Source organism: Canis lupus, chromosome 26, assembly GCF_003254725.2.
Source record: "Canis lupus dingo isolate Sandy chromosome 26, ASM325472v2, whole genome shotgun sequence".
Taxonomy (NCBI): Eukaryota; Metazoa; Chordata; class Mammalia; order Carnivora; family Canidae; genus Canis; species Canis lupus.
Window position 1 is genome coordinate 23,487,886 of NC_064268.1, and position 19,524 is coordinate 23,507,409.

Sequence of the window (19,524 nt, forward strand, 5' to 3'; positions counted from 1 at the left end):
TTCCTTACAAAAGGCTCATTTGAATATTTCCTCCTTCAGTCTTAGAATCAGCCAGTTCTCCAGAGAGGCCTGGTTCCTTTTACTAGAGAACAGAATTAGAAACCAAGAATAGAATAGAATAGAATAGAATAGAATAGAATAGAATAGAATAGAATAGAAACCAATAAAATTAGAAACCAAGGGGCTACTGGCTGGCTCAGTCAGTAGAGCATGAGACTCTTGATCTCAGGGTTGTGAGTTCAAGCCCCACGTTGGGCATAGAGTTAACTTAATAAAAAACATATATATTAAAAAAAAAAAAAAAGAAAGAAAGAAAAAGAAGCCAAGATCTGGCCATTAGATGTACTCATTGCTACTGGTGTGTCATTGCTATTTGGCCCTCTCAGCATAGCTAGGAAATATATGTGTATACTAACCCATGTGTATGTGTGTGTCTCTGTGTGTGTATGACATGTATAAGTATTTATACTATAAAAATCACACATAAATATTTCTACATTCAACCATCTCTATATTGTCTTTAATATTCCCTTGGTTTAGTATAAAATGTTATAATTCTGTTAGCAAATTTAGTTCCCTAAGTGACTACAGTTCCTTTCTGAGACAAAGTATACATTATCATCCATCACTGTGTAAGTCTAGCAGTATCCAAATTAACCTTATGTTGGCCCTAAAAGTCTAGTATGTGGTTTGACTTTGTGGAAGAAAAGTCTTCCCTGTTTTACAGGACCCCTATATTTCTTCCTTTTTCTACCCTGAGAGAGAGCCACTTAGCATAAGTCATAGAAATATGTGCTGGGAGCTACCAGTATCAGAAACATTAAGAGAAAGGTTTTTTGGTCCAGCACATGGTCTACTCTGAAGAACTGAGGCCCCAGGATTGTTTCTACAGTCCAGAGTAGACCAGAAACCCAGGGTGGGATGGGACAGACATGGGCAGAGAAAGGGGAGGGCAACCTGGAAAAGAAATGGGTATCCAGGAATCCTCTGAAGGTGACTCTAGAGACAGACCAAAAGTAACCAAATGGGGAAGTGAAGAAACAGTTTTACCATGAGCAGGGATCCATAAGTGCTGGAGAACGCTTTTTCTTTCTGGTGATGAACAGTTCCTTCTAGATGTGACAGGGCAACATGGCAGAGTTACAATTCCATTCTGCAGTATCCTGGATAATGAACCTCCAACTGTGTCTAAAAGTAGGATTTTTGACATAAAAGAACAATTTCTTCAGTTTTCAGGGTTTTTATCTGGGTTTCTTTCAGAGACTTTTAGCACTTATATTTATCCTCTAAAAAGACAAACCCAACCCATTAAATGCCAGTATAAAGATTTCAGTAAAGGTGAATGAAGACCAATTGTACTGGTTTAGGAATAAAACAAAATAAGTAAAACCCTTCTTTTCATGACTATAGGCTAATCTGACAGTATCTTTAACGACTTTAGTGATTTTCCTTTTAATAACCTTTTTTTTTTTTTGCTACAGAAACAATGTATATCATATTAAAGTTTTGTAACACCAATAAACAAAATGAAGAAAATGAAAATTATGCATAATTCCAAGATCCAGAAACAATCATTATTTATATTTTTGAATAGCCTTTTTTTCCCTGTGGACAAATACATAAATATAATTAATTAAAATGGAATCATGTTTTATATAATGTTTAGTATGAAACCTGCTCTCTCACATCTAGCACTATATTATGAATATCTATGCTCACTTGGACTTGCCTTTCTCCAGTATGAAGAAGCTGGATCTAAACATGGAAGGTACATGGACTGAATTCTTATTTTTAATAGGCATTGCCAAACCATCCTCCAAGAAGTTGTGCTGTATAATATTCCCACCAATAATGTATGCACATTTCCTCTCATTAATATCAGCTAATGATTTTAAATCTTTCATTTGGAGAGATGGAAAAAAGGTAATCTCACTGGTGTTTTAATCTAGATTTGTTTTATTACTTGCACCTTCCCACCTTCTAAGACCATTATCCTTTCTTTGCTTAGTTTTGGTTTCTTCCACATACTGAACTGATTGCCTCCAGAAAAATTTCTACTTACTTTTTTATTCATCCTTAGACAGATCTAACTATAAATAATCTGCATCTATATTCATAAAGGATATTGTTCTATAAGTGTCTTTTTCTATAATGTCTTCATCAGGTCTTTATAACAGGTAATACTGGCATCATAAAATGAATTTGGAAGTGTTACCTTCTTTACTCTCTGATAAAATTTGCATAAGAGGGACATCTGGGTTGCTCAGCGGTTAAGTGTGTCTGCCTTTGGCTCAAGTGTGATCCTGGAGTCCCGGGATTGGGTCTTGCATCAGGCTTCCTGCATGGAGCCTGCTTCTCCCTCTGCCTGTATCTCTGTCTGTCTCTCTGTGTCTCTCATGAATAAATAAAATCTTAAAAAAATTGTTTTTGCATATGAGCAGTGTAACTTCTTGTTCAAAATTTTGCTAGAAATTATCAGTAATGACTGCTTTTTATTTCTGGTATTTGTATTCTATAACTGAGGTTTCCTTCCTTGGTCCATCAAGCTGGAGCTTAACAGGTTGGTTATTCTTTTTACAAAGAACCAATTTATAGCTTTAATAATTTTCTCTCTGGTTTGTTTTCTCTATATTAATTTCTGTCATTTTCTCCTTTCTGCTTATCTTGGATTTACTTCCTTTTTTAGTTTCTTAAGCCATTGATATTAAGCCTTTCTTATTTTTCAACATAGCCATTTCCCCAGCTTTACTGAGATATAATAAATATATAACATTGTGTAGCTTCAAGGTGTACAATGTGTTGACTTGATACACTCATATGCCGCAAAATGATTATCACTATAATGTTAGCCAACACCTTCATTACCTCACATAATCACCATTTTTTTGTGATGAGAAAATTTAATATCTACTCTCTTAGCAACTTTTAAGTTTATAATTGAGTATTAATTATAATTACCATGCTGTACATTGGATCCCAAAACTTTATTCATCTTATAACTGGAAGTTTATACCTTTTGACAAACATCTCCCCATTTCCTCCACCGCCCCCCCAGCCCCTGGCAACCACCATTATACTCTTCTGTTTTTATGAGTTTGGCTTTTTTAGATTCCACATATAAGTGATATTATATTTGTCTTTCCCTGTCTGACTTATTTCACTTTGCATAATGTCCTTTAAAAGCCCACCCATGTTGGGGCTTCTGGGTGGCTCAGTTGGCTAAGAATCCAACTCTTGGTTTTCGCTCAGGTCATCATCTCATGGGTCCTGGGATTGAGCCCTATGCTGGGAGCTCTGTGCTCAGAATGGAGTCTGCTTGGAGATTCTCTCCCTCTACTCCTCCCCTCTCTCTCTTTCTCTCTGTCTCAAATAAGTAAATTAAATCTTTAAAAAAAAGTCCATCCATGTTGTCATAAATGACAGAATTTTCTTCTTTCTCATGGTTGAACAATATTCTATACGTGTGTGTATATACACACACACACACACACACACACACACCACATGTTATCTGTTTATCCATCAATAGACACTTGGGTTTTTCCATTATCTTGCTATTGTGAGTCATGCTGCAGTGAACATGGAAGTGCAGATATCTCTTCAAGATCCTTATTTCCTTCCTTTTGATACATACCTCAAAGTGGGATTGCTGAATCATATCATACTTCTAATTTTTCTTAGGAAACTCCATACTGTTTTCCACAGTGGTTGAATCAATTTACATTCCCACCAACAGTGCACAAGGGTTCCCTTTTCTCCACATACTTGCCAACACTTGATATTTCATTTTTTTGATGACAGCCATTCTAACAAGTGTGCAGTGATAGTTTAGTTTAGATTTGCATTTATCTGATGATTAGGGTTGTTGAGCATCTTTTCATGTTCATGTTGGCCATTTGAATGTCTTCTTTACAAAAATATTTATTCAAATCCCTGATCATTTTTAAAGTTGGAAAAAACACACAAAGTGGTTTTTGTGTGTGTGTGTGTGCTATTGAATTGTTTATACGTTTTGGATACTAACTTTTATCAGACACATTTGCAAATATTTTTTCCCATTTTATAGGTTGCCTTTTCATTTTGTTGATTGTTTCTTTTGCTATACAGAAAGTTTTTAGTTTGATATAGTCTCACTTATTTTTACCCTTGTTGTGTTTTTGGTGTCATATCCAAAAAAAAAAAAAAAAAAAATCGTTGCCAAGACTATTATCATGGAGCTAGTCAAGACTAGCCCCTATATTTTCTTCTGGAAGTTTTATGGTTTCAGACCTTATGTTTATGTCTTTAATCCATTTTGACTTAATTTTTATGAGTGATTAAGAGAGGGGTCCAATTTCATTTTCGTTTTCTCAGTACCATTTATTAAAGAGACTATCTTTTCCCCATTAAGTATTCTTGGCTCCCTTGTCAAATATCAGTTGACTACATATAAGAGTTTATTTCTGGGCTCTCAATTCTGATCCATGGGACTATGTTTCTATTTTTATACCACTACCATGGTGTTTTGATCACTACAGCTTTGTAGTATAATTTGAAATCAGGAATTGTGATTTTTAGGATTGCTTCTATTTCTGTGAAAATTACCATTGGAATTTTGATAGAGATTTCATTGAATCTATAGATGGCTTTGTGTAATATGAACATTTTAACCATATTAACTCTATGAACATGGGATATTTATTTATAAATAAATATTTTTAATAAATAATATTAATTTTTTAATAAAAATATTTATATTTTTTTATATTTATCATTTATTTGTGCCTACTTAAATTTCTTTCATCAAAGCCTTACGGTGTTCAGTGTATAGATCTTTCACCTCCTTGGTCTAATCTATTCCTAAGTATTTTATTGTTTTTGATGCTATTGTGAATAGGATTGTTTCCTTTTACAGACATTTCAGTGTTAGTGTATAGAAACACAACTGATTTCTGCATGCTGATTTTGTGTATTTCAACTTTACTGAATTCATTGATTACTTCTAACAGATTTTTGGTGGAATTTTTGGAATTTTCTATATAAGATTATATCATCTGCAAACAAAGACAATTTTACTTCTTCCTTTCAAATTTGTGTTTATTTTTTATTTCTTTACTTTGCCTGATTACTCTGGCTAGGACTTCTAGTATTATGTCAGATAGGAATGGGAAGTGCGGGCACCACTGTATTGTTCTTGTAGAAAAAAAAAGCTTTCAACATTTGACCACTGAGTATGATGTTAGTTGTGGGTTTATCATATGTGGCCTTTATTATGTTAAGGCATGTTCCTTCTCTACCCAGTTGGTTGAGGGGTTTTATGATGAAAAATGTATTTTGTCACATGCTTTTTTCTGCATCTAAGGAGATGATCAATTGTCTAAGAGTATTCTCTAGGGGCTCTCAGACTGCAGCCAAGTGTAGCTAGAGCTAGTTCACAGGCTGCTGCAAGGTACAAGGCCAGGACTGAGGTTTATATATGTATTACCTAATGTACAGATGGGCAGGACTCCTCCCAGGTCCTTTGGTGTACAGTGCTGGATCCCATATCTCCCATAAAGGCATTTTTTTCCATGGATGGATGCTGAATTAGTGTTGGGAGGATGTACGAAAATGAAGGACATCTTATTTCACCATGATGCCAATGTCACTCCCCTATATATTTAATAATATATTTTACCTCACTTGACACTGATAAATGATATGATCTATGTGACTCACAATTGCCTAGAGACTCTCTGATTGGTTTCTCTTAGCTTTACACCCTCCTAGATCTGTTCAGGCATACCACTACCCTTTATCCCAGACTTATTTCCTTCTTACAACTTCTTGTATCTGGCTTATGGCATACCAGATTGATCTGTTCTTAGGAATAGGCCAAGCTACCTCTCTGTGTTCTCTAAAGTGGCTGCTCTTTCTAAACCAAAAGTTCTACAAAAGCAGATATTACATGTAACATTATTCTATAGATTAAATTCCTTAGGGGAGCGTGGCTGGCTCAGTCAGTAGAACAAGCAAGTCTCGATCTTAGAGTTGTCAAGCCCCATGCTGGGTGCAGAGATTACTTTAAAAAATTAAAAATTAAAAACAAATTCTTATATCTGCACAAGCTCTTGAAGATCCCCCCCTCTTAAAGATTTACTTATCCATGTCAGAGAGAAAGAGAGCAAGTAAGAATTAGAGGAAGGGCAGGAGAGAATCTTCAAGCAGGCTCTCCATTGAGTGTGGAGCCCGATGCAGGGCTTGATCCCATAGCCCATGAAATCATAACCCGAGCTGAAACCAAGAGTTGGACACTTAACTGACTGAGCCACCCAGGTGCGCCAAGGCCCTTCCTTGTTACTAATGACTTATTACTGTTATATATAATCTTCCTGTTTCATACCTGGAGAGCCCTCATTATTCACTGATCCACTGATTCTTGGTGTGCCTACTTGTGTTTTAGCAGTGTCAAACTAAAGGATCAAGATATCTTCCAAACAAAAAGAATTATCTCCTTCTGTTGGATCTAGGCCCTAAGGCATTCTCCTGCTCACCGATGAACTCAAGGATATTTTCCTATGTTTATTGGTCATTGTGAATTGGTCATTTTTATTCTTATCTTTGCCCATTTTTATTGGGTTGTCTTAGTTTTATTGGATTATTAAAAATAATATATTGGAGTTACTCCTTATTAAGTATAATGTAATCCCAGGCTGTCACTTGTTTAAACTTTATTTTTTTAATGGTATCTTCATCAGTTACTAAGGTATTGTTTCTAGCCTTAAACCCATCCTTTTACATTCTGCTCTGCAATGCTGGGACTGATATTCTGCAAAACTACAGCTCTCTTTTTAGCCAGCTGGCTTCCTGACAAATCCCACCAATAGCACTAGAGAGAGACAAGAATACAAGAGTAGGGAAAAGGGAGTTGCTCCTTCCTGATTTGCCTGCTACTCTGTCAGTGTTGCTCTAGGATTGGTTCTTTACCATGAAGGTAGCACTCAGTTCGTTTCCAAGCTCGTGTAGCAATCTCAGAATGAGACTTATTACATCTCTTAAAGGTACCAGCCAGGTAATACTCTGTGATAGATAGTACAATATCAAAGATCTCCATGTCCTAATCACTGGAAGCTGTTCAATATGGTATCTTATAGTGCAAAAGGGAATTTGTGGATATGATTAAGTTAAAAACCTTGAGATGGGAGATTATTCTGAATAACCTGGGTAGGTGGGCCCAATGTAATCACAAGGGTCCTTAAAAAGGGAAGGAGGGGGATCCCTGGGTGGTGCCGTGGTTTGGCGCCTGCCTTTGGCCCAGGGCGCGATCCCGGAGACCCGGGATCGAATCTCACATTGGGCTCCCGGTGCATGGAGCCTGCTTCTCCCTCTGCCTATGTCTCTGCCTCTCTCTCTCTGTGACTATCATAAATAAAAAAAATAAAAATAAAAAAGGGAAGGAGGAAGCAGAAAGGTCGGTGTCACAGTGGTGTTATGTATGAAGAATACAAATGGCCATTGCTGGCTTTGAAAATGAAGGAAGGAGTCATAAACCAATGTGGGCATCCTTTAGAAGCTGGAAAAAACAAGGAAATGGATTCTTCCAATGAGCCTCCAGAAAGCATATGGCCCTGCTGACATCTTGATTTTTTTGCTTAGTGAGATCAATGTCAATCTGTGTTAAACTTCTAACCTATACAACAGTAAGAGAATAAATCTGTTTTAAGCCATGAAATGTGTGGCAATTTCTGGTGATTTGTTACAATAGCAATAGAAAACTAATACATACTCTAACATCAGAGGTCTAGGTTCCAGCTCTTGTTGGGACCTCTTCTAAGCTTCTAGGTACCCGTAACTCCAAACTCTTTCCTTGTTTTCCCAGCTCTATGAGTGGTAGCTGTTTCCTGTGGGCACTATTTCCATAACACTTCAGGGTTTCCCCTCTGCCTTTTGAGACTTTCATACTTTTTTAATGAACCACCTGGAATGAGTTCTTCCTGTTAAAATAATTAGTATGGTTGCTGTTTTTCTGACTGATCCAGTATCTACTACAAAGCTTTGCTACTTTTATTATAATCACATCTCTTAGAATTTTCCTCCTTTATGCCTTCCAGGTTTTGTGATTTACCTAAGAATTTTTCTATTCCAAGATTTTTTTAATTTCATTTTTTCCAATTATATATATAGGTATAGCTCTATATTTTATACTCCCCTTTGAGCAAGGGCCGGGTGTGGGGCTTGATCCCAGGATGATGGGATCATGACCTGAGCCAAAGGCAGACGCTTAAACAGTTGAACCACCCAGGCACCCCTAACTTTTTTTTTTAAGATTTTTTATTTATTTATTTATTTATTTATTTATTTATTTATTTAAGAGACAGAGAGTGGGTTGGGGGATGGGCAGAGGGAGAGGGAGAGAAGCCCAAGCAGACTCTGTACTGAGCACAGAACTGGACTAGGGCTTGAACTCATGACCCTGAGATAATGACCTGAGCTGAAACCAAAAGTAAGATGCTTAACCGACTGTACCACCTAGGTGCCCCGGGGGCCCATTCTTGATTTCGGCTTACATCATGGTCTCCAGGTTTTGGGATTGAGCCCTGAGCTGGGTTCCATCCTTAACAGGGAGTCTGCTTCAGGATTCTCTTTCTCCTTCTGCCCCACTCCCTGCTCACTTGGCTGTCTCTAAAATAAATAAATATATCTTAAAAGAAGTCCCTCTGTTGTTTTTTGTAAGTTTGTCAATGATTTTTGAAAAAAAATTTCTTTATCAACTTAATGAAGTTTCTTTCTATTCCCTAAGGGTACCTAGTTCTAATCTGGTTACACCATTAATCACTGGCTTTGAGGATGACATGGTCCCTACTGGACCTCAGTTTCTTTATCCACTATGTGCTGGGCACCATTATCTCACAAAACAAAGTAAGTGTTAATATTTGTTATCACTGAAGTGCTTTACATAGAGGAATGCAATGATTAGATCTGTGCTTCAGAAAAATCATTCAGGCTGCAGTATGAAAAATGGTTGGCTCTTTCTTCTTATCCATATTTGTCAAGAATTTTACCAATCTTTTAAAAGGCCAGTTCAAATTTTCCTTCTTCCATGAGTCTCCTCTCTATCATACCCAACTTCTTAGTCAGAATTCTCCTATTTCTCCCCATAAAACCCAGAGCTACTTAGTGCAAGTGTCAAAAGGGAGGCCACACCAAATGGGCCACTTTGGCATGAGTTACTTTGAGTTAAAAAGTGATCAAAACCCAGCAGGTTCAGGAAAAGCTCTTTACCTCCCCCCTCAAACTGTGTAAAAAGAATTTAGATCAAGGACCTGCTGCTCCAGGAAGAGAGATAGGCTATTATCATAGGTAACTACATTATTAAATGAACTAGGTCTGGCAGACAGAGAGGAACCCAGTAAGGCCTATTTGATCAAAGTCCTCTACATCCCATTGTTTCCCAGTGGCCCAGCAACCATTTGTTTACCAAACATTTACTCTTTTTCATCTTCCTGCAAATTACATTCCTTCCCTTTGAAGTCCCAGACCCCTGTCCCTTTTTCCTTAGTTCAGAACGACATATATACTTCATTCTGCCTGATTGTCTGGCTGTTTTATATTTGAGTAAATTCCTGGTATATATGAAATTAAATTTGATTTTCTCCTGTAACCTATCTCATATCAATTTGATTTTTAGTCCAGCTAGGACAATGAAGGGTAGAGGAAATTCTTTCTCTCGGACAAATGCAAACCCCTTGAAATTTGGAATCAGGTTTTCATCCTCACATGCTCCACAGGGATAGGTCTATAGGAGGACTTAATAAATAAATGTGCGATTATCCATGTACTACAAAACCATTTTAGTAGGACAAAGAAGGAATAAGTGAGCCACTCAATACTTGTTTGGGATTCAAGCCTTCTTTTGATACGGAGTTTATCCTCAAGCTTCAAGATTAAGCACTGCAGGAGTGTTTTCCCCTAGCTCTGAAAGGTTCCAACCTGCCTGGAGTGCTGATGTTGAAGTGATCATCTGGGAAACAGGTCCTGAGGCCAGTCTGGTTTATTGTCACAGGCTTTAATAATAACCTGCAAGTCTGAAGCCTGAGAGCTTCCTTTTCACCTTGCACAATACACTGAGAGCTTTGCCTTCAATGGACTATTGATAGATGGGAATAAGTGACAATGACCTGTTCTTCTCTTTCCTTCTGGAAGTTTTACCCATTAAATTTATTTTTCCAAGATCTATGTAATTCAGCATTAAGGAAATAAAATGATTGTACTGAACACACTTTGCTGCCTGAAGATCAGTTCTCCTGTTTCATAATTTAAAATGACTTCTAGGAAAAAAGTCATATATACAAAATATCCATTATTATCTAAGAAAAGACTATAAATTTTCTATGACTTCTATAGTCTGTAACGAACAACGGGCCTAAGTAATCCAGAGATTTCCTAAATAATTTTATTTTTTATTTATTTTAAAGTTATTTATTTATTTATTTGAGACAGAGAGAGAGGCAGAGACACAGGCAGAGGGAGAAGCAGGCTCCATGCAGGGAGCCCGATGCAGGACTTGATCCCAGGTCTCCAGGATCCCGCCCTGGGCTGAAGGCGGCGTTAAACCACTGAGTCACCGGGGCTGCCCGCAAATAATTTAAGAAAAAGATTTTGCTAGGTATTTAAAAAATTATTCTCAGGGGTGCCAGCATGGCTCTGTTGATTAAACATCTGCCTTCTGCTTAGGTCATGATCCCAGGATCTTGGGATCAAGCCCAGGTCTAACTCCCTGCTCAGTAGAGAGGCTGCTACTCTCTCCCAGTGCACCCTCCCACCCCCCCCACCCCCCCCACCCCCGTCCCAACACACACAGTGCTTATGGTCTCTCTCACTCTCTCAAATAAATAAATAAAATCTTGGGACGCCTGGGTGGCTCAGTGGTTGAGCATTTGCCTTTGGCTCAGGGCGTGATCCTGGGATCTGGGATTGAGTCCCACACTGGGCTCCCTGCATGGAGCTGCTTCTCCCTCTGCCTATGTCTCTGCTTCTCTCTCTGTGTGTCTATCGTGAATAAATAGAGTTTTAAAAATTTTAATAAATAAATAATAAAAGATTATTCTGAAAACAAGCTACTGCCTCTGGGAGCATGGTGAGTGTGGTGAGCAGTCTCTCTGAGTGTGGTAATCAGACGGACTGAGGAGGGCCTTGAAATAACTCTCTGGGGTGATAGTAGCATTTTATAATTCAACGTAGGATACCTATGTGAATATGTTTGTCAAAATTCACCAGAGAGTGAAATCACAATTTGTCCACTTCACTGGACATGATTTTTTTTTTTAATTAACAGAAGTCCTTGTCTTCTACAGACAATTCTCATTCTCCTGACCTAATTTTTTTAAAGACTTAATTAAAAAAAATTTTTTTTAATTTAGAGTGGTTTTAGGTTCACAGCAAAACTGAGAGGAAGGCACAGAGATTTCCCAAACATCATTTGCCCTTGCACATGCACAGCCTTCCCTATTATCAATATCACTCACCTGAGTGGTACATTTGTAATAACTGATGAACCTAATATTGATACATGATAAACACTGAAAGTCTATGGTTTACATTAGGGTTCACTCTTGGTTTTGTAAATTCTATGGGCTTGGATAAATGTATAATGATGTGTATTTACCATAATAGTATCATATAGAATGTTTTCACTACTCTAAAAATCCTCTGTGCTCTACCTATTATTCACCATGCCGCTCCCACCCCATCCCCCCACGCACCCCTTTGGCAAATGTTTCACTGTCCTCATAGTTTTGCCATATAGTTGAAATCATACAATATGAAGCTTTTTTTCGTTTGGCTTCTTTCACTTAATAGTATGCATTTAAGTTTCCCCATGTCTTTTCATGGCTTGATAGCTCATTTCCTTTTAGTGCTGAATAATATTCCATTGTTTGGATATACTACAATTCATTTAACCATTCACCTACTAAAGGGCATCTTGGTTGCTTCCAAGTTTTGGCAATTATGAATAAAGCTGCCGTAAACATCTGTGTGCAGGTTTTCATGTGGATATAAGTTTTTTTTGGTACATTGTATATGAATTTTACCTTTAAAAAAACCCTATAAGGGCAGTCTCGGTGGCGCAGCGGTTTAGCGCCGCCTGCAGCCCAGGGTGTGGTCGTGGAGACCAGGGATCGAGTCCCACATCAGGCTTCCTGCATGGAGCCTGCTTCTCCCTCTGTCTGTCTGTCTCTCTCTGTGTCATTCATGAATAAATAAATAAAATCTTTTAAAAAAAGCCTTATAAGCAAATATTACGCTCTAGTTAAATATATGCATGAAATGTTAAGGGGTGAGGTGTATTTATTATGTCTGCAAATTACTTTGAAATGCATCAAAAAATAAGATGATTTATGAAATGGATAGAGAGATTGATAAGTAGATATATATGTAATAATGCAACTATAGTAACATTAATTATAAAATCTAGGTGTAAGTTTATGGGTATTTGTTATAAAATTCTTTCAACTTTCTAATATGTTTGAAATTTTTCATAATAAAATTTAGAAAAAATTCTGAAGTATAATGTCTCACTCCCTCACATTAGATGCATTTCAGAAAGTCAGCAGTATCTTGCTAACAGTCATCTGGCTGTATCCAGCAGCTCTAAACTGTAACTAAAAACACATAAGAAAGCAAGGGAGTGCCAAGTTAAGGTCCTTAATGAAGCACTTACTCTGGAAAGGACAGTGATGTGAACTGGTATGAGACAGCTATGGTTATTCAGTCACTGCCCCAAGGTGCTTCCCATACAGTCCCAGGGGGACCTGTTAGTTGAAAGATGAAACAAAGTCTCATTCTAGAAGCAAATTATGATGATAACTATGCTGAGGGTGGAGTAATTAAGGTTACCTTGAAATGGAGCTCAGCTCCTGCCATGCTCATGTGTTCCAGTGTTTTCATCTACCTGGCTGTTGGAATATGGCCTCCACACAGAGGGGCGGGGCAGAGAGGAAAAAAAATGATCTCATCTCCATAGCTATTGAACCTAGAAAATGTAGGGGAGGCAGGGGACAGAACTGTGAAATGAGAAAGATACTAATGAAGCTGTATAATAAGTAGTAGCTAAAATGAACCCCATTCTAAACTTGGATATTTCACTTCTTGTCTAGCAACATGCTAAAGAGGCAGCATAGGTGGCCAGGTCAGAGCAGCGGCTCCTAATGTATAGTGAATGGGGCACTCCAAGGGCTCTGAGACTCAGAGGATCATGAGGTCAAAACTATTATTATAAGCTGTGATTTGTCTTTCTACTCATTTTCTCCTATATGTGTACAGCAGTTTCTAAAAGGCTGCATACATGATATTTTAACAAATTAGTTGCAGAAGCAGGTTTGAGAATCCATCCAGCTATCTTCTTTAAGCCAGACATTAGGGATCCCTGGGTGGCGCAGCGGTTTAGCGCCTGCCTTTGGCCCAGGGAGCGATCCTGGAGACCCAGGATCGAATCCCACGTCGGGCTCCCGGTGCATGGAGCCTGCTTCTCCCTCTGCCTATGTCTATGCCTCTCTCTCTCTGTGACTATCATAAATAAATAAAAAATTAAAAAAAAAAGCCAGACATTAAAGAAAGTTGCAAAGATGTAAAACAATGTCGCCCCTATAATTTTTTTGTTTTAGAAAATAGTCATTTTTATAAAGATACTTTTAATATGTAATGAGTTATTATTTTTAAATGAGTTAATATCTAAAATTGCTCCATTTCAATTTCTAATATGGTAAGATATTATAGATATAATTCACATAAACCAAGGCTCTTGGGTGTCCTCAGTAAATTTTTTTTTTAATTTAAAATTATTTTTGGGGCACTTGGCTGGCTCAGTTGGTAGAGTGCAACTCTTGATCTCAGGGTTGTGAGTTCAAAGCCCCATGTTGGGTGGGGTGTAGAGATTAATTAAAATTAAAATCTAAAAAAAAAAAAAAAAAGAGGGGCTCCTGATTGGCTCAGTCAGTTAAGTGTCTGACTTCAACTCAGGTCATGATCTCAGGGTCCTGGAATTGAGCCTGGGTGGAGCGCCACACTTAGCAGAGGGTCTGCTTGTCCCTCTTCCCCTGCTCCTCCCCCGCTAGTAATGTGCATGTGCTTTCTCCAATAAATAAATAAGATCTTAAAAAAATTAAAAATATTTTTTTTCTAAGGTATAATTTATATACACAAAACACACAAATATTAGACATGCAGCTTAATTTTTACATACATATATATCATGTAACTTCCACCTAGTTCAGGATATAGGCCATTTCCATCACATTGGAAGGACTCCTTGTTCCTCATTTAATCAATACCTAATTCACCAGAGGTAACCATTATTCTGATTTCTATCATCATATGAATGGAATCATATAGTATGTATCTTTTGTGACTTGCTTTTTCCTTTCAGCATAGTGTTTTTGAGATTCATACATATCATTCTGTGTATTAACAGTCTGTTCATTTTTATTATTGATGGTAGTAGTCCAGCAATATTCCAGCAGTATTCCAGGGCACATATGAACTACTTTTCTTGACCATATGCCTGCATGTGGAATTGTTGGATCCTACAGTACGTTTATGTTTGGAATTATAAAAAAATTGCCAAATAATAACGTATGAGAGTTCCAGCTATTCCATATCCTCAGCAACATTTGATAATGACTGTTTAACTTGTTTTTACCCATTCTGCTGAATGTGTTACTGTGGTTTTAATTTGCATTTCTTTGATATTATTCTGAATACCTTTAAATATGTTAATAGGCCACTTGAATATCCTTTCATGAACTGCTTGTTCAAATCTTTTGCTAATTTTAAAAACAAATGTCTTATTTATTGATTTGTAGTTCTTCATATATTCTGTATCTGAGTTCTTCAGTCTATTTACTTTCTTAATGATATCTTTTGATGATCAGATGTTCTTAATTTTAATTAAGTCCAATGTATCAATTTTCCTTTTTTAGTTTAGTTTCATTTTGTGACTAGATTAAGAAATCTTTACCTATCCCAAGATCAGGAAAATATTCTTCTATGTTTTTATTTGGAAGTTGAATTGTTTTAGTTTTTTAATTTAATCTATGATATACTTGAATAAGAAATTTTGTGTATAGTTTGAGAGTCAAGCTTCATTTTTCTCCATATACATCCAGCTGTTACAACATCATTCACCTATGTAATTACACTGGCACCTCTCATAAAAATCAAGAGAGTACACATCTATGGATCTATTTATATACTATTCTGTTCCAGTAGTGTATTCAACTCTCCCTCTTCCAAATCTACAGCTTTATAGTAAATTTTGAAATACGCTAGTTACGTCCTCCAAGTTTGTTTGAAAACCAGTAACTTTTTACTTTAAAAATTTTTTTCTTTACCAAGATTTCTTGAGTATTCTAGGTCCTGGTGTGTCCAGATACATTTAGCTCAATCATTTTTTCAGAATAAAGGGGTCCTAGCCAAAAAGTTTGACAGCTATTAAAGATGGGCTCAAAACTATAAAACATTAAAAGACAAAAAGGAAAAGATCTGACTCTGTGTTAGGCAAAGTCTTCTTAGGGGATAAAAACAGAAACCATTAAAAACATTGATAAATTGTCTCTAAAAGAGAGAGTATTCATCAAAAATACTTTCAGGAAAATGAAAAGACAAAATACAGACTGGGAAATAATAATAGCAAATAATAGCAATAATAATAATAGACAAAATACAGACTGGGAAATAATAATAGCAAATAAATAATAATAATAATAGCAAAATACAGACTGGGAAATAATAATATCCTAACACATTTAGGATAAAGGACTTGTATCTAGAACATTGTAAAGAATACTCATAATTCCATAAAAAGAAGACAAACTGCCCAATTAAAAAATGTATAATATATTTGAGCTACACCAAAGTAGATATAAAAATGGCAAGTAAGCATAAGATGCTCAGCATTACCAGTCATTAGGGAAATAGGAACTAAAAGCACAACGAGTTACCATTGTATACCTAATAAATGGCTAAAATTTTAAAAGATTGAAATATTAAGTGGTGGTGAGGATAAATAACAACTGAAAATCTCATACTTTAGTAGAAATGCAAAATGGCAAAGCCATTTGGAAAACCACTAGGCAATTTCATATAAATATACTCATACCATGTAACACAGCAATCCTGCTTTTAGGTATTTACTCAAGAGAAACAAAAACATATGTCTACACAATCACCTGAACACAAATGTTAACAGCAGCTTAATTCACATAATAGCCCCCAACTGGAAACAATCCAAATGTCCAACAATTGGTGAAAAGAAAAACAAATTGTGGTATATCCATACAATGGAATATTACTAGGTAATAAAAAGGAACAAACTACTGATACATGCAACAATATGGATCACAAAAGCACTGTGATAGGTAAAAAAGAAAAAGAAAGAAAATAAAAGGCAAACACAAAAGAATACATATCATATAATTTCATTTATATGACATTTTGGAAAAGGAATAATTATAGGGATAGAAAATAAATCAGTGATTGCCAGGGGCAGGGGATGGGGAGGGTGAAGAGACTTTCCTGAAAAGTAGCATGAGGAAAAGCTTCAGGGTGAAGGAAATGTTTTGTATCTTGATGTGGTAAACATGTGTCAAAACTCACCGAACCAGGATGCCTGGGTGGCTCAGCGGTTGAGTGTCTGCCTTCAACTGAGGGCATGATCCCGCAGTCCTGGGATCAAGTCCCACATCAGGCTCCCTGCATGGAGCCTGCTTCTCCCTCTGTCTGTGTCTCTGCCTCTCTGTGTGTGTCTCACATGAATAAACAAAACAAAACAAAAAACCTTATCAAACCATATAGTTATAGTGAATTTTATTGTATATGGATTATACTTCAACAAATCTAACTTTTAAAAATAATTTAATTTCAACAATTAAAACAAAACACAAAAAAGTATTCCCTTTAAGTATAATCTGATACAGAATGCAAAGAATAAGATACAGAATATGTTGGGTGAGGTAAACTGGAAGCAATAAGAAGGAAAAGAATATCTCCTATATGCATGATTTCTACCACTTAGATTTAGAAGGCTGGAGAGGGCCATGCTAAGGTTTAAGCCCAAGGCATGATCTTACTTATCTATGAGTTTTTGTACTTCCTTGCCCTTAGCAAATGATAGGCATCCATTAAACATTTGTTGAAATGAACTTGCTTGGTGCTGAGAGACATGTGGCCTTATTGCAGCAGTGGGTATGACAGATTGGCTAGCTCAACAGGAATTTTCCCCAGGACCTTCTCAGTTTCAAAAATGCACAAGAAAAAAAAAAAAAATGCACAAGAAGGATGCACTGAACTCAGAAAAAACTGTTACACTCATGGTTATGGTTTATTACAGTGAAAAGACACAGATTAGAATCAACAAAAGAAAGACACATAAGGCCAAGTTTAGGAGAAACCAGGGGCAAGCTTCTAGCTGTACTCTGCCAGTTTCACAGACAGCATTTAATTCTCCCAACAATGGTGTGTGACAACACATGCAAAGTGTTGCCAATCATGGTAGCTCACCTAAGCCTTGGTGTCTAGAATTTTTACTGGGAGTTAGTCACATAGGCATGCCTCACTTAACCTTAACTAACAGTATCCAGCCCCACATAGGTCAAACTGATACAGTGTGACCCAGGGTTTCAGGTACACAGAAACAAGTGTTCATCATAAGTCACATTGTTAACATGATCTATCTGGTCAAACTGATACAATGTGACCCAAGGCTTTAGGCATACAAAAGCACTCTTACTAGGCAGGATATTCCAAAAGCTCAGAGATTATATTCCAAGAGCTGGTGAAAGGCCAGTCCTTTCTTTAGAATGTGTAGGACTGGAATAATGCATACCTGCTGTGTTAATACTCAGGGGATGGACTATATCAAGATTTTAAAATCAGAGTTCATGAATAGGACTGATGAATATACATACAACTCTCCCAAAATTTGTATTTTGTATTTTATGTATATGTATTCTTTTCCTAGAGGGAAGTTTCAGTTTTTATCAGATCACCAAAGATCCCACAACTCAAAAAAGTGCTGACATCACTCCAGAATCTGGAGTGATGTCAGCAAGATGGTGGAATAGGAAGCCCCAGATCTTGTTCCCCCACAGAGACACTGACTTAACAATAATTTATGGTCCAGAAAGCCTTTCCGAGAACTACAGAAACTAGTTAAAAAGTGACAGTACCCCAGGCAAGCACAAAGCCAAGAACAGTTGCACTGAAGTGGATAAGAAAAAGCCATTACATTTCACTGACAATAGCCCTTACTCCAAGCCAGTATAGCATGGTGTGATCAAGAGAAAACACCCAACTTACAGCTTCTTCTTTGGGAGGTAAAGGGATGAGTAGAATATGTGTTCAATATTCTGGCTTTTGAGGGTTTGCCTGTGGGATTGGTTTCTGTTTTGCCTGACTTAGAATGCTGATAGGGATCTGGCATATTCTGGATGCCTGAAGCCACTGAGGACAAAGGAGAACTCAGTGACTTGTTGCAGCAAAAAAGTACCTGCAGTACCACAGAAAGACATAAGAGAGAACTTAAATGGCTGAAAAAGAAAACAACAAATCTCTCTAATTGGGAAATTGCATGTGTAAACTCAAAGAATATGCATCCCCAGAAAAGGCTTGTAAAGCCCCTGGAGTCTCTACCTGAGCTGATTGGTGATGTTCTTCCCTGTATAAAACAAATCCAAAAGACTAGAAGAGGTGGCTGTTGTTTTTCAAATGCTCAAATCTTAGCAAAAAATTTACAAGACATATAAAGAAACAGGAAGTGTGGCCTAATCAGTGGAACAAAATAAGTCTCCTGAAGCCAACCTAAAACAATGGAGATCTATTAATTACCTGACAAAGAATTCAAAACAAAAGTCTTAAGGAACTCAATGAGTTACAAGAGAACACAGATAACTAAATGAAGTCAGAAAAGTAATAAACAAAGTGAGAATATCAACAAAGAAATGCAAAGTACAAAAAAGAACCAAACAAATTCTGGAGCAAAAGAATAACAAATAAAAAATTCATTAAAGGAGTTTAACATTAAACATGATCAAATAGAAGAAAGAATCAGTGAATTTGGAGATAGATCACTTGAAATTGAGTCAGGAACTAACTTACTTACTTACTTTCTTTCTTTCTAATTGAAGGGGGAAAAGAAAGTAAAAAGAACCTAAGGGACTTATGGAATACCACTAAACAGGGTAATATATGCATTATGGTAGTCCTAAAAGGGAAAAGTTGAGGGAAGAACAGAGTTTATTCTAAGAAATAATGACAGAAACTTCCCAAATCTGAAGAAGGAACTGTACATGCAAATTTATGAAGCTCAAAGGACTCCAACAAAGATGAACTCAAAGAGGTCCACACATAGAAACGTAACCAAACTGTCCAAAGTCAAAGACTAGGAGAAAATCTTGAATGCAGCAAGAGAAAAATCATGAACAAGGAAGTTCACATAAGAGTATCAGCAGATTTCTCAACAGAAGACCTGCAGGCCAGAAGGGTGTGGAAAGATATATTCAAAGTACTGAA

General features: G+C 36.8%; 1 long non-coding RNA gene across 3 annotated transcripts in view; it reads right to left on the reverse strand.

Annotated features, from left to right (window-relative positions):
* Nucleotides 1-19,524, reverse strand: part of LOC125753708 (uncharacterized) — a 61,070-nt gene that overhangs the window by 16,296 nt on the left and 25,250 nt on the right. For all 3 annotated transcript variants that reach the window (XR_007406122.1, XR_007406123.1, XR_007406121.1), the window contains exons 2-4: nt 16,612-16,760; nt 12,856-12,991; nt 1,051-1,188 (exon numbers count right to left, since the gene is read on the reverse strand). This is a non-coding gene — a long non-coding RNA (uncharacterized LOC125753708). The remainder of the gene's footprint in view (nt 1-1,050; nt 1,189-12,855; nt 12,992-16,611; nt 16,761-19,524) is intronic.